At 47.8% G+C, this 15051-nt stretch overlaps 1 protein-coding gene and 1 long non-coding RNA gene across 5 annotated transcripts in view; both read left to right on the top strand.

Annotated features, from left to right (window-relative positions):
- Window positions 1-15051, top strand: part of LOC149347775 (uncharacterized) — a 240320-nt gene that overhangs the window by 203748 nt on the left and 21521 nt on the right. The gene's annotated exons all lie outside the window — the stretch shown is intronic.
- Window positions 792-9450, top strand: LOC149347776 (uncharacterized). Its single transcript, XR_016292205.1, has 6 exons — window positions 792-989; window positions 3822-3912; window positions 5270-5377; window positions 8438-8620; window positions 9132-9183; window positions 9299-9450. It is a non-coding gene; the product is annotated as an uncharacterized LOC149347776 (long non-coding RNA).

Genomic DNA, 15051 nt, shown 5'->3' with positions numbered 1-15051 from the left:
TTTTATTCCCACTAGCCTCCACTCAAGTGCTTAAGGTTTCGATGGCATATGCCGCTGCTGGCAACACAACCTATGCATTAATACCAACATTTGTCACGAACTAACCGCCATCTGGTACGTCTGAATGCAGGCAACAGCCCTGCCTTCCGTCAGGCTCATCAAGCAACCCACACCCTAATGGAGGTAAGTGAACAAACTCAGCAATCAGAACTCCTCGCCTCCAGTGCAGCATTTTCTGGCATGTCATTCAGGACGAATGTCCAGCACTCTTGGACAAATATTTTGAATATTGGAAAATTGTAAGGCGCTGTTATAGAAACATTGAAGATATTGGTTAATTCTTCCCCTGTGTAGCAAAGTCTCTCTTTTAAATTTTCTTTTCCATCACTCGAACTTAGCATTTCAGACTGCCTAGACAACCAACGGGGAACAAATTTGACGAAAGCGAAAACGTTAATAAACACTTTAGCACATAGGGTTACCGTTACCGGAGTACCGGGAGCCCGCGGACCGCTGGTGAGCACGCGCTGATTGGTCCAGATGCTGCAGGTGCGCCCGCAGCTGTCCGGTGCCTGGCGCCATCTGGCATCATCAAGGCTATTTGCGCGTGCGCACTCACTGCGCAGAGCCTACCAGTACTCCGGTATTCTAAATGTCTCTAATAGCAAAAAATGCAAGCCTGCTGACGGGAGATCTGCCGATATTTTGATTTCTACAGTGAACTCCTAGAATATATGAAATTGCGTTCATAATCTCTTTCCCGTTCAAAAATTCTACTGTACGGAATTGTTGGGTATAATATGCGTTCTTTGTTCTGAAGGAGCGAAGACTAATGGAGAGGAAGGAGGGCCCTGCTGCGAGAGGGATCCTCCAAAGTGCATTCATCATGTGGGTGTCTTAAGAAGGCGCTTACGCCTGGACCCCCCATCCACCAGCCCAAACACCAGGGGCAGGGAAGGAGAGAGGGGGGGGGGGCAGCACTGCCACGGGTGAGGGAGGCTGCCTTCAGGGTGGCGCACGTATTTGGCCGCCGTAGTATTTCAACCGTTATTGAAACCGTTATTGAGAATGAATTAGCAAAAAGAAAAGTCCCCACTACCACTTCTGTTTCGACAAAACCCAGCATTTTGTATTGTTAATGTGCTAACCGCGTATGTGGTATTAGTGATTCCAGCGCCCTAAGCAAAGAAAGCTGTCTCCAAAGCGATAGTGTTTGTCCTCCTTCAACTGCTATCCTTCCATAGACTGCAACCGGTGCAGTGATAACATCCCCCCCAATTACTGCAATCCCTAGAGCAGGACTTATAAAAAAGCTCTAAAAAAGAAGCGCGTTAATATGTAGGACATGGTATAAAGCAGAGTATGATGCATCGCCTTAAGAGGCGCGACTGGTGCCCAAGCATCGTGGTGGCTCAGTGGTTATGGGGCTCGGTTGCTGACCTGAAAGACACTGGTTCGATCCAGGCTGCAGCTGCCGAATTCTGATGGAGGCCAAATTCTTGAGGCCCGTGTACTATGCGATGTCAGTGCACGTTAAAGAACCACAGATGGTCGAAATTTCCGGAGCCCTTCACTGTGCTGTCCCTCATAGCCTGAATCACTTTCGGGCGTAAAACCCAGATAAACTAATAAGCTGAATGGAACCAGTAGCCTCTCGTGCTCTAACCAGGTTATTCCCACTTTTGGGCTCGTCGTGACTTGGGGTAAACAGTCCAGTGTCCCAAGGTGAACATCAGTCCCATGTAATGTGCGATGTCAGTGCACGCTAAGGAACTCCAGGTGGTCAAAATTTCCGGAGCCCTTCACTGCGGCGTCCTTGATAGCCTGAGTAACTTTGGGACATTAGACCCCCATAAACTAAACCATACTTCCTGGACTGCACCGTTGCCGTTGCCGTATGGGCAAATATCCTGCCCATATGCCTAGAGCACTTGGTTCGTGTGGCAATGCTCGAATTTTTCTAGTTAGATAGCAGCGAATTAATGCTTCATGTGCTCTGACATTCAGAGTTTGGTCGCAGTAGGCAACGTATCCTGATATTTGCGATTCATGAGGAAAGTGCGGAATAGGTGCAGTGAATATTGGTAAACTGCCATTCGTGATTTGAGAGAACCTGCCAAATGCGTTTCACCTCATTCTTATTTTTCTAGTTATTTCACATTAGTAATTCCGCGGCAGCCGAATTTCGATGAAGGCGAAATTTTTGAGGCCCGTGTACTGTGCGATGTCAGTGGACGTTAAAGAACCCCAGGTGGTCGAAGTTTCCGGAGCCCTTCACTACGGTGTTTCTCATAGCCTGAGTCGTTTTAGGACATTAAACCCCATAAAACATCACCCTTGTGATTCGGATCAGTGGTCACTACTTGTTCTCAGTAGACTTATTCCCTTGTCAATTGCAGCTCCTCACTGCCAACTGTGAACTCATTTGTGTTTTGTCTAAGGGGCGGCTCAGAGTTAAGGTGGGCGGATGAGATTAAGTTTGCGGGGACAGCACGGCTGCAGCTAGCACAGGACAGGGTTAATTGGAGAGGTATGGGAGAGGCCTTTGTACTGCGTTGGGCGTAGTCAGGCTGATGATGATGAGGTGCAGTAGTTTGGAAAAGCAGACATTCCGAGCACCAAACGGGCGAGTAGAGTGATGCCACCCTGCAGCGCCGAAAATGTTTAACATGAGAATACCTCGAGGGGATATGTGCTTCCGGTGCATTTTCCGCCCACTTAGGCTCAAGGGTGGGCCAAATTTGGAATCCGTTCCGTCTTTCAGAAGGGCCTGCCTTTGATCGCTCGTACGCTGCAAAGTACTTCCTTTACTTCCCAGAGATTTGGCATGTTGCTGTTCCACTACAGGCTGGAAATTGCATATTGCTCGCACGAAAACGTTTTCGAATCAGAAGAGGGCAGTAATCATCAGTAAGAAGTTAGATATGCTTCTGTACCACGTACCTTTATTTGGACGCTGTATCTTGCTGCATTCTATTCACCTCCCAAATGGACAAGTGGCATCTTTCGCTTCAGTTTCTAATAACTGGCTGTGTTCACAGCTGTTCTTGCGTCTCGCAGCATTACATCTATCTCTCAACTGGACAAGTGGCCTCTTTCACCTCAATTTCTAATAACTGGCTGAGTGGCGAAAAGTTATCAGCTACTTGTTGATAATAACACACTTGAAAGACGCAGGTGCGGTCTGCTTCTACAAGGAGCCAGCTGCGCGTGCGAAATGGCAGATGTGTGCGTGCTTGGCAGCTACCGCCCTCTGTTGCATGAGCCTGTCACTAACACGAATTGCGCATGCGCAAAAAGAACCGTTGGTTTTGTATTCAGCCAGTGGAGCTGGAGGAGAGGAGGAGCGCATGCGCAAAGTGGCATTTTGGAAAAGACGGACTCTGCTCAGCTTTTGTCATGTCTTGAAATGTTACCAATGAACCCATGCTGCATTCTTGTTAACTGCAATGCTTTAGAGGTGATCAGCAGGACAGATGATGTTGTTGATGTTTGAACATGATGGCATTGCTTATCACGTTCGCACTGATGCTCCCAGTAAAATTCAATATCCTCGTGCACTTGATATGCGATTTTACCGACGGATTGGCATTGTGGCTAGCGTACATTTGCTGCTAAAAGCGCCGGGTGCATTCGTAAGACCGGGTTTACTGCCCGCTTCGCGGCTAAGCAGAGCTAAGCAATAGTTTGTCTGCGCCTCCGTAGAGGTGACATCAGTAATTGTTGTTGCTTTTTTTGGCAATAGTGGATAAAGTTAGTTAATCTGTTTTTGTTATTAATCCCAGCTGCTAATTAGCTCGATGTGCACTTCACCTTTGCAGCGGAGCTATCGGAGCATTTTCTGTGGCACCACGTGGAAGCGGCCAGGAAGTCAATCCAGGACCATCCTGGCCACAGCTCCATAGCCTCTGAGTGAGTAGCCCAGGAAGGTTGGCATAAATCGGCCTCTCTTATGCCTCCCTACGTATCCTGAAATGACAAAGTAAACAAATGAGAAAATTGTCTGTGCCATGCCATTAAGCCTGAGGACATCATCATCATCATTCAGGGACTCCGCACTGGGGCGCGCAGAAGGACACTGAACGCAGGCCACTTAGCTGAGGTGACCTTGAGCTGCGTGTACTCGTTCAGGCCCGCAGGTATCGGCTCGGGATGATGGTGTCAGTCTCCGTTACGAACAAAACTGTGCAGTAGGAATGATAGAATGATAGGAATGTTGTTAATTTAATCGTCCTAATTGTGCTCAGTACCGCAACTGTTATTACCTTATACGGCACAAGTAACAGAGCATCTCAGCCCGTTAAATACAGTTCGTATTCCCAAGATCCCTGGCTGGGGAATAAAGTTTTGTGCAGTTGTGGACACTTGGGGAACCGCCCCGGCAGGAGTATCGTGAAGTCTGTAAAACTTTAAATATTGTGCAATTTGAAACTGTCTCTGTCTCTCTCGGCCTTGGGCTCACAAGCCGAAAGCGAGAACCACTGAGCCATAAGGGCGTGCCATCAGTAATCAGTACTAAGCTGTACCAGTTTCTCAATGGTACTGGAGTTTGTCTCTTCACTCTGAGCTCGCTATTTCCATCGCAGCATTTCATTGAAAGCGGAATTTGAAAACTGCGGAGCAGTGAGATTTCGGAGCACCTTTAGCATCCTTCGGGGAATTTCGCGTTAGCAGCCGCACTTCAGATATTGTGTATCTGGACATCAGCAGGAACAATAGAAATTTAGAAATGTGATTAATTTAATTCTCCTTATTGTGCTGAGTACCGGCTCCTATTATTGCCTTATACGGCACAAGTGCCGATTACTTGTGCTGCGTTGGTATCCTAACTCACTGATGCCAGATATGCTCTTTCTTAATTTCTTCTCGCAGTAGAACTGAGTTCTAAAAGTCTCGTGTGCTGTATAATGTCAGGGCACGTTAAAGAACCTCAAGTGGTCGAAATTTCTTGAGCCCTTCACTACGGTGTCCCTCATAGACTGCGTCGCTTTGAGACGTTAAAACCCATAAACCAACCAACCAAAGAATGCGGACGCGAAGCGACATCTCAAAATTTCTCCTAAACACAAATCATAAGAGCCGACAATTCATCAGCACTTGTTCTGAGATCATGTAGAAATGAAGAGAGCTTGATTAATCACGATACAACTGGGCATTGTCTCGTGATAGCATTTGATAACTCTGTGGACAAAATCCCTCCTGCTGACTCTTTGAAGCCTTAATTTCGAACTGCATAATGGTGTAGGCTGACATAACATTCTGTATGCAGGGGCCGGCAGGCGTCCAAGCACACCGGGTCGTATGAAATTCCTTCGTCGCGTCGCGAGGGAAGAATCGCGGAGCCAGTCCAACGCTGCAGTCTTCCTTTCATTACGCTGTAAGTTGTCGTTGTCGAGCGAAGGGACTACTAGCGTGGCATGTCGGTTATAGCGGTGCTTAGTTCATAAGCACAAGGTTGCGTGTTCGAACATTGTTACGGGAACCGGACTTCGAGATGCAAAAACGCCCGCGCACTGGGATTTTCCGAGTACTCTTTAATAGTGACCTACACATTGAAGTCATAAATGCGTAATGTAATCTAGAAAAGGGACTGAGGATTACAAGAGAAGATTCAGTGATTGTGTTCTTTTGGTTTTCCTCCACTTGCTTATTCGTGACTGAAATAAAAATATTGAATGATTTACATGCACTGCAGTCAAGTTGCTTATAAAGCAGAAGTATAGAGTCTGCGCACAAAACGAGACACAGCAAGATATTCTTGCAGCATGCTAAAAGGACGTAAAAAAATCCCGCTGCGGGTGATCTTTCGACCACTCCACTACTGGATCCCTCGTTGACTTCCAGCTTTTCGCTTCTGCGTAACGTCTATTCAAAATAGCGAAATCTTAGAGGGTGAGAAGTATGAAAAAAGGATGATTCCTTTTGAGTCAGTGGCAATATACAAAGTAGTGGAACACATCTACTATATCACCAGCTTTCATAGAGAAAAAATTTGAATATTGGAATATTGTAAGGTACTGTTTTCCAAATACTGATGATGATGGTTCATTCTTCCGATGTGGTTTTCCCATTATTCGGATCGAGTGTTTAAGACTGCCAAAAAAAGCCAAAGGGGCGCATTTTTCATCGTAGCAAAAACATTATTAGCGAAAATTCAAGCCTGCTGATTGGAGCTCTGCGGAAATATTTTTACAGCGATATCTTTCAAAATAAGAAAACATTATGTTTATCACCTCTTTTCTGCTCAAAAATGCTTTTCTCAAGGTTTTCCGGGTGTGCGCGCTCAAGATGCAAATGCCCGAGTAAAGCAGGGTAACCAGGTACTGCGAAAAGGTAGTTATGTTTACCACGGCAGAAAGGCAAACCGTGAACACAGGTCAACGGGGATAACTGACACAGGCTCTTACTAACCAGTGAAGTTCATTCGAAGGTGCACACACAATATGTAGTCTCGCGGTAAGTAATCAGCTCAGCCGACATCAGGACCGGTGTAAACAGCCGAATAAAAATTAAAGACGATTAAGTTTCTCCTTAACTGATCTTTTCGCGGGCCCCTTCACACACAAGTTCAGATCATGATTTTCATTTCTTAAGGCGGAAGCCTTTAACGTCTCATCGTTGTAAGCAGCAGTTGTCGACAGAAATGTCACGCTTTTCAATTGGTCGAAACGGTCGTGACGTCACAGTGCGCGAATTTCAAACGGGGCCAATTGTACTTTGGCTAGTAACCATGCAACCAATTGAAGGGATCGTATAGTCATGCTCCAAGTAAGTGGGACTGAGCTTAGTTAATTCCTTAATTACCCAATTAGCCTAATTCACTTTTCTAATCAGGCCATATAAAGAAATAAAATCGAGTAGGAAATTGGTCGAGCTCGGGAATCGAACCCCGGTCTTCGGCGTGCGAGACGAGCATGCTATCCACTCCGCCATGCAGCTCGGTGGTTTGGAATGAACAAAGGCGCGTCTAGTGAATACGGTGTCTTCGCTCACTCTCAGCCTCCTCCCTTCCCTTCCGGCGAGGTTTAGGTGTCCACCGAGATATGAGAGATAGATTTCCTTTCCTCAGAAACCAATTAACCGACCAGCGAGGCGTAGAACCGAATGGGCGATGGCGTTCTATGGACCCCCTGGCAACGTTGCAAGACGCTCTCGCGTTCCACTCTTAGAGGCGAAGCTTAACATCTTAACCACGCATCAGTGACCACACTTTAGGTAAAAAAAAAGTGCCCCCCTGAATTATGACGGCTCTCCATCGAGATATGTGAAACAGTTACTGCGTAATTTCGTTTCGTCAAATACAATTTTCATTTTCTTCATTACGGGCCCTCTTTGTCTTCTTTCACTCCCACTTCCTCCCTTCCTCTACGGTGCGGTTCAGGTGTCCACCGAGATGACAGATAATTACTGCGCCATTTCCTTTCCTCAAAAGCGTCGCGTTCGGTGGTGGCGTTCCGTTGACTCCCTGACAGCGCTAAAACAAGCTGTCGCGTTCCACTCCTAAATGCGAAGCTTAAGCGTCATTAATTAGCAGTTAATTAGTATTCAGACATTACTCAGTAATTAACCATTAATTAGTGACTGTAAGCACTTAATAATTAGTACTCAATTATATGTGACGCCACCAGTGCCACAGAAGCAGTCAAAGTGGTGCGGAAAACGCTTTCGCCTCTACGCACTTTAGACAGCCAAAGTGCCCCCTGAATTTTTAAATTTTACTTAATTAATTCTCTATTTTAATTTAATGGTACGACGAAACAGCGTTGACGGACGGGACTGAAGAATAAGAGAGGCACATGCGCTGAACTAACAACCAAATGGTTTATTGTGAAAAAAGGGGGGGGGGGGGCAATATAAAGCAGCAGGTCAAGCCAAAGCTCAGACCGGAAGCAAATGCGGGGCAAACATGACGTGGCATACATACCGGAGCTATCAACGCCTCCCAGATTAAGGCGAGCTCGTGTGGGAATACAGCCACCGATGGTTGGCTTACACATGAGCAACCAAGTTCGTGAATGTGAAAACCCTCCTGTATGAGGTGCAAGGTATCTCTATACTTCGCGATGATAGGGGTGTGTTTCAGAAATACCATAGTCTTTGCAACCTCCGGAATGAATGACGATGTTATTTCGGCGTGATTGGTTTGCAATATATTCCGGGTGTTCGTGTATTCGTTTATTTACGAACCGTCCGGTCTCTCCGATGTAAACACGGCCGCATGACAGTGGGACACGCTTTTTTTCCACTATCCTGGTTCACTCTCCTGCACAGGCCTTCAGAATAGCCAAAAAAGTATCAAATGGCGATATCACCAGCAGTCAGGATCACTAAAACATACCAAATGTTAATTTTCAGTCTTTACATATGTTTTCTGCACGCCTTTGTCGCTACTTTCAGCCGAACTCTGGGTAACATTCCTCTTGTTCTGCCACTGCAGGGAAGCTTGCAGCTGGTCAATGGCATGGCACTGCAGAATTGTTTCCAATACCCGAGTGGCTGCAGCGTATGTCGACCTGGCCAGCACCTCCCCACAGACATGCTTCGTGTGGCACACTTGCATCGCGTGTGGACGCCTGCCTGGTGATGGTTGTGCCGTCCACATTTCCAGTGCAGTGGCGAGGTGAGAGGTATTTGCTGAGAGGATAGTTATATGGTTTTATGGGGTTTTACCTCCTAAAGTGACTCAGGCTGTGAAGTACACCGTAGTGAACTAAAGCCAACACAAACCAGCAGATTCCGAACAGGAAATATTCACCTGGGAAGGGATCCGGAAATTAGGCCACCTGGAAGGATAACCTGTATGGATATATTTACACTAGATACCTGTATGGGTAACCTGTAGGAATACCTGCATGGGCAACCTGCATAGGTGACCTGTAGGGATGAATGGGGTCCAGAAAGCGGTGTAAAAATCTTTGAAAAGAAACCGAAACGGCCCTATTGGGTATTTGTTGCGCCGAAGAGAACACAGTCGCGAACCAAAAAGAGGTCGCTGTTTGAACGCAAAGCCGCGGTTAAAATTCATGCTCTCCTAAGAAATAATGCAAAAGAAATTCCTTCATTACTGCAACGAATGGATTCCCTTGGATTTGTTGATATCGTTGACCGCCGTCTCGCACGTCAACTTGCAGGCAGCTGCCCTGTCTCCTGTCAGGCTCGCACATTGATCCCTCACCAAAGCAGGTATGTGGATGAATTCAGAGAAATCGAGAGCCGCTGGCTTTTAGCGGGGCAGCAGATGACGGGAAGGCCGTACAGCACATTGTCTACGTTCTCCTTCTCCCTCTCTATTATGAAGGGGAAAGAAGCGGCGTCCAGGCAGTGCCCATGGTACCCTTGCAGAACGAGCGGCCGAGGCCTCTGACCACCGCATCTGAAGTGCGTTCGTCGCGTGGGTGTAGCAACCAAGCCGCCCGCACTCAGCCTCTTCTCTGCAGCGGGGAAGGGAAGAAACGGTATGTGACACCTGGAAGAGGAACTACCCTCAAAAATGGCGCATACTTGGTCCCTGTCCCTATGACTGAGCAAGCGGAAAGAGAAAAATAAGGTAGTGTTTTAACGTATTTAAGAAGAGTATGACGTGCGAAAGGACTTCAGGCAACACCAGCTCAAAGGCAACCGCATGCAAGACCAAGGTCAAAAGTTCAAGGGCCAAAGGTCATGGCCAAAGGGCAAAGGTTGAGGCTTCCAAAAAGTCGACGTTTTTAACGCGATCGCGTTAAAGTCCCCATTACGCAGAAAATCTGGCGTCGGCGTTGTAGGCGAAAAATCACGAGCATGAATGTCACGTGGTGCCCAGAGAGCAACCTAGGAGGCAGGTGGGCCGCCCAGGTGACGTGACCTTGCGGTGTCATTGCAACCTGCCCACCGTGGCAGGTGGCAGATAAATTAACGATTGGTCGCTCGCGAAGAGCAACTTGGGACGCACAAGGCCCACCGCAGGTAGCACCTGCCATCGCAGGGCAGTGCCGCTAGCTCAACCACTGCACCAATGCACCAGGAGGGCTACAAGGGATCTCAGGGACATAAAGAGGATGACCTTTTGCATATATGCGAATTGCACTACGCTATCGCATCATACCCTTAATGCGGAGCGTTAGTGTACCTTCCAATGTTTTTCAGGTTTCATTTTGAAGGAGTACATACACACTAGAACACAGTTCTTTAACACGTTAAATTGCCATGGGCCTCTTCAAGTTTAAAAATTGTCACACGCCAGAGCTACCTTCTTTAACTCATGAACTCTTCCTCGGGATGCGTGTGGGTTGGACGTAGTTCCGCCTGTCGTTTTATTCGTGCTATGATTTGATAACCCTCTGTACTGGGCACATCTGATGCCTGTTCAAAGCCTAAATTTCCGAGCGCCGCACTACGGAGGCTGACTTAACAATCTTCTTGCGCAGGCCGGCAGGTGTCCAAGCACTCAGGTTCGCATGGAATTCCTGCGTCGTTCGCAGGCAACCGAGGGACAGACATCAGTCCCGTGCATCGCAGCCTTCCATAAACTACGTGGTAAGTGATCATTGTTGTAGAGTGGGCAGCTACCATGACATGTTGGTGTTTGCATTGTGCATTGCGATTTTCGATGTATTTTGACAAACAGAATGCTGGCTTTGGTTTGGTTTATGGGGGTTTAAGGTCCCAAAGCGACTGAGGCTATGAACAACGCCGTAGTGGAATGCCAGTGCAAAAATTTTTGGCATGCATTACCTACCCTTATACAGGCTATAGGTCCATTGAATATTGCGGAATTCTCAAAAAGTTTTGCAGTTCCCCTTTAAGCCCCAGAGACCGTTCGAATGCGCTAATCGTCGATTGCACCTCGATGTAATAACGCCACTTACCAAACATGGAGTGAGGTAAAGAACCGGCGCATGACCTTATCATATTTTTCTAAGCCTCGCGGGGTGTGTTATTTTATGTATCTTCTTAATAGGTGCAAACGAAATGCATTTGTGCAATCGCAGTCACTCGCAGACTATTCTTTAAGTCGTCCTATATTCAGGTCGAGACAGTATAATGGCGTCTTCCGAAGCGTTTCTAATCATGTCGGCCGCTCTCGGGTTGGGTCCTACAACCGAGAGCGAAGATCGCAATCGGCGCCCCCTAGTTTCTCTCTTTTTCTCGGACGCTGTTTCGCCCATCAAATTGATAGTTCCGATCTACCTGCCTGTCTGCTCTGTACGGGCGTGGCCAGAATAAATAATGCGTGAATTGTGGCAGAATGGGTGCGCCGAACTGCGTCACCACGCCACCTAACAAGGTCTGCAGGAACTGAGTGGCTCTCCATGCGCAAAGAAAGAGCAAGCCGTGGAGTTCTCGTAATCGCCACAGCCCTGGCATTACGACTGTTCGAACAAGCGATTACGAGACGAGGGCTCCATGGCTAGCTCTTTCTCTGCGCATATGCGGAGCCACGTAGTTCCTGCCAGCTAAGCCAGGCGACTCTCTACATATCTCAGTTGGTTTCGCTGGTCTATTGCACTTCGTGTTTTTTAAAGGCTTCAATATAATGGGACAACTGACATATAGGCTCATCTGGTGTGCTCACAACGACGGTAAGACGTCACCTCTCCATGTGCGCCTCTTTCTTCCCGCAGTCGGTGCCATCTGCGCTGTGCCCACAGACTGCAGAGGGAGCCAGTCGGTTCTGCAACATGAGTGCCGTGTGCCAACCAGCAGGCAGCAGCCGAAGGCCAGCAGCCTTTGGTGAGTGAGAGCTGACGTTTTCCAGGGTATGATGCAGGACAGGCAACATGCGTCGTAGGCATTCTCGGCAACACATGCGCTGTTGGGATAAGAAGCCCATTGTGCCTTAGGCAGTGCGGGCTGGGCAACATTTTTTCTTTTCTCTGCCCACACTAATATATGTTGTGATAAGAGAAATTCCAGCACATCCTTTTGAGAGAGATAATTCGAAAAAGTAGCGCACTCCTTTTGCAGGTATTGATGTTATTGCTCCTGTAGAACACTTCCACGTTGTAAAGTAATTGCGCTGCTACTCCAGTGGCTATCAACTGTCGATTTAGCCCGTTACGAGGCTTGTGGGGTCAAAGGACTGCTAGTGAAGCAGTCCCCTGCTGAAAAAAGTTTTATGATGGAATAAACTCATACAGTTTCTCATAGAAATATAATTGATTACCATACAAATCATAGCAAATTGTCGTACAAATGTCATACATTTCTGTAAAATCATACAGTCATCATAGAGATGTCATAGAATATCATACGAATTCTTTGATATATCATGCAAACTGTATGATAATCTATGATGAAGCATCTATGAGGTTATTGCATCATAGAACTTTTTTTCAGCAGGGTGCTGGAACTTCAAGTTGTTTTGCAGTTGTCTTGGCGAGTTGTTTGGCAGTCTCCGTTATCGACAACGAAACATTTTATGTGTTACGCCTACTGAGGGCGTTTGCGCAGAAAATATAAAGAAAAAATGAAGTCGAAGCCGAGAGCTCCCTCTACCTGCTTTCTCCATGTGGCGTTTTACGTATCACGCTGTTTCCTCTGCGAAGAAAAATCTGAAGCAAACCTTACTATATGAACTCTGAGTGCAATGAACAGAAGCAGAGAGACAGTGTTGCCCGCTTCATCCGTTCCCCTTTGGGCGCAGGCGGTCCTCCGTGACGGACTCATGGCAGCAGGTGTCTGGCAGCCCAGCATAAGCGGTCAGCCGAATGTGAGGGCCGGTTCTGCCCCAGTCCAAAGAACGAAGTGAATCCTTTTGTAACACACGCGGCCTCCTTACACTCCCCCTTATACCGCGTGTGTGGTTTCCCCTTGTCTGTCGTATAACAGCTGTCGGGACAACCAGTGTTTTTTTTTTTAATGGCGACACAGGAGGCTTTAAAGCTCATCCCTGCCCACAGCTGCGAATAGGTGTTCCTTTGCACGCAGCGGCGAATAGGTGTTCCAAGCTGCAGTATGCTGGTTAGCCGAATTTTAAATGGGCGCCGGTCGTCTTCTGCCACTGTTTTGTAGTGCAAAAAGAATATGTGGAAAAAAATTGGTAGAAATTGGACAAGATTTTCTGACACGACTCGTTCAACTGAGTTCACATAGGAGTTAAAATCGCTGAATACTACTGAAAGGAGCAGTGGAAGCTTCCCTACGCGAGAGGCCTACCCAGCCTGGGACCGCTTTCCATCCCTCACTTCCCATGTTCATTTGAGGATAAAGTTGTCAATAAATTCGCTGTGGCTTAGCTTGGTTAAGCCCGGTAATTGCGAAAGCAATATCCGTACCTACGCCATGGTACAGCTGGTGGCGGTGCCTGTGGTTAGACTTGTGGTGATGCATCGGTTATACAATCCAATCCAATCCAAACCAATCCCATCCATTCCATTCCATTCCATTTCATTCCAATCCAATCCACTCCTATCTAATCCAATCCGATGTAATCTACTCTAATCTAATGTAATCTAATCTAATCTAATCCAATCCAGTTCAGTGCAGCAGGATGCGTTGTTAGGCAAGTTGGTTCATATTGCTTTAGAAAGATGGGATGCGCACTTGAGACAATCACAAGGAAGAAGACGGGACGGGACACGCCCGTCCCGTCTTCTTTCTTGTGGTTGTCTCATGTGCGCAACCCATCTTTCTAAAGTACAGTCCAGTCCAGCCCAATCCAGTCCAGTCCAATCTAATATAATCCAATCTAATCCAACTAATGCAATCAAGGTCAAATGAAGGTCAATGGTGGTCGCCGCCGCGGCACGATGGTGGTCACCCTGCAAAGTGCAAATAGTATTGCTTTCGCATTAAAAATGGTGATATGTCCGACGACATCTCGTCGAAGGCCGTTGGTGCGCCTGCGCAGATACCCCCAAAGAGGTGCAGGCCTGCTGCTGGCGACACCTGATCCCTCTGATTCATCCACGCATGAGTGTCGGTCGCTGGTTGTGGCAGTATTCGGTAACGGTACACGTACAGTCGCGGGTAAAAAAGATTAGCACACATGACGGAACACCAGAGCGCCGGAATGCCAACGCGTGGCGCTGCTGGTGGCGAAGAGGCTGATAACGAGAGTGCTGAGCCATTCCCGTTCTACAGTGGCCGCATTTGTTTTTCCAGTCCCGGACTACTTGCTGACAGGTCTCGGCTTCCGCTCTGACAGGAAATAGCGTCATGGTCACATGACCTACTTGCCATAGGCTGCTCGCCGCCGGAGCCGGGCTCCCCCTCGGTTACCGTACCGAGAAGCTGTCATCTGCTAGCAGACGAAGCAAGCCACGGCCACCACGACGCCGAAGCAACGCCGTGCGCTCGATCATGATACTGAGTCGATTTGAAGACCTTAATGTCAGTTTGGCGTAGGTACAGGGTCGTCCATTCTTAGTTAGAATGCGCTAGAGCATGGCCGTGCTCTTTGGAGGGTCACTGCGTCCGAAACGGCTGCGCATCGAAGCGAAGTGGCAGATGACGCGAAGCACCACGTCCAGGTACACCTTCTCCTGCGCCACTTTGCTGCAATGAGCGACTGTGTCGCACGCGGTGGCCCTCTGAAGAGTGCGGCTATGCGCTAGCGCATTCTAACTAAGAGTGGACGACCCTGTACATTACAGAACTCAGCTTCGGAGGCATGCTCGCGACACAGTCGCGACACTGCTTGCGGCGAAGTTCGCACAAAGTAGCCCAACTCGTGGCGGATAGGCAGAGAGACGAAAGCCTTCGCAAAAATGTTGACAACAAGCGCTATAGCTGCTCCAGTATACGAGTGATTCACCTTCGATGCTTTCAGGTAAGCGTACAGACAGCATGTCCCAAACAAGCGAACAAGAACCTCCTGACGACACGAGCAAACAATACGTGTTCGCAGCTCCGAACGCGCGTCCGTGTGCGGTGGATTTCAAGAAAATAAACGAAGATGCAAGAACAAAAAGTCTTACGATGGCTCAGAGAGCAGCTACGGGGCTCATGTGAAGGTTTAACGCACGATATCGTTCTCCAGGAACACGAAAAGTACGCAAAATGCACACGGAGTCTAACTCAATATGGCTGACAGCGCGGCGCGCAGCTGTCGTCTGCTGCCTTCCCCGCAGC

The sequence above is a fragment of the Amblyomma mixtum genome, chromosome 4 (genome assembly GCF_055824585.1).
Source record: "Amblyomma mixtum isolate Tamu chromosome 4, ASM5582458v1, whole genome shotgun sequence".
Classification (NCBI taxonomy): domain Eukaryota; kingdom Metazoa; phylum Arthropoda; class Arachnida; order Ixodida; family Ixodidae; genus Amblyomma; species Amblyomma mixtum.
The sequence above is the reverse complement of the archived record's forward strand: the minus strand, read 5'-3'. Positions and strand labels throughout refer to the sequence as shown.